Source organism: Alligator sinensis, unplaced genomic scaffold (genome assembly GCF_000455745.1).
Source record: "Alligator sinensis unplaced genomic scaffold, ASM45574v1 scaffold611_2, whole genome shotgun sequence".
NCBI classification, from domain to species: Eukaryota; Metazoa; Chordata; order Crocodylia; family Alligatoridae; genus Alligator; species Alligator sinensis.
In genome coordinates this window covers 667,686-668,136 of record NW_005841869.1, presented here as the reverse complement: position 1 = coordinate 668,136, position 451 = coordinate 667,686, and the positions used below count along the sequence as shown (strand labels likewise).

The 451-nt window shown below is 63.0% G+C and overlaps 1 protein-coding gene across 2 annotated transcripts in view; it reads right to left on the bottom strand.

Annotated features, from left to right (window-relative positions):
• The window catches only part of NACC2 (NACC family member 2), a 79,738-nt gene extending 79,400 nt beyond the window's left edge, over window positions 1-338 (bottom strand). The window contains exon 1 of one of the 2 annotated variants that reach the window (XM_025193818.1): window positions 253-338. The gene's annotated coding sequence lies outside the window, so the exon portion shown is untranslated. The remainder of the gene's footprint in view (window positions 1-252) is intronic. The other variant, XM_025193839.1, reaches the window with a different exon arrangement.
• Between the last annotated feature and the right edge of the window lie 113 nt (window positions 339-451).

Here is a 451-nt window from a genome sequence, read left to right as displayed (position 1 = left end):
ACCACCCCCCCCCCCCGCCCCCCCCCCCCCCGACAAGCAAAGTTCAGACATTCATTGCGACCCGGCACACAGGGACCACATGAAGACCCCCCCCCAAAAAAGAGGAATAAATAAAACGCCCGCTGCTGGAGACGCGACACCGGGCAGGGGACCGACCCGGGGCAAGAAGTTAGCGGGGAGGAGGGCGGCGGGTTTGGGGGGTTGAAGGCAGGCAGGGAAAGCCCCCCCCCCAGCCCCCAGGAGCGGAGATACCTGTTGGGAGAAGTCTCCGCGCAGCGCCCGGAGACGCAGGGGCAGGAGGCGCCAACCAGCAGCTCTGTGGAGGGCAGGGAGGGAAGAGACATTAAAAATAATAGTCATGATAATAATAATGATGAGTAAAAAAACAGACAAAAAGCATGTAGGGCTGAGGGGAGGGGGGAGGCGGGCAGCGGCTGCCCGGGGGCGGGGC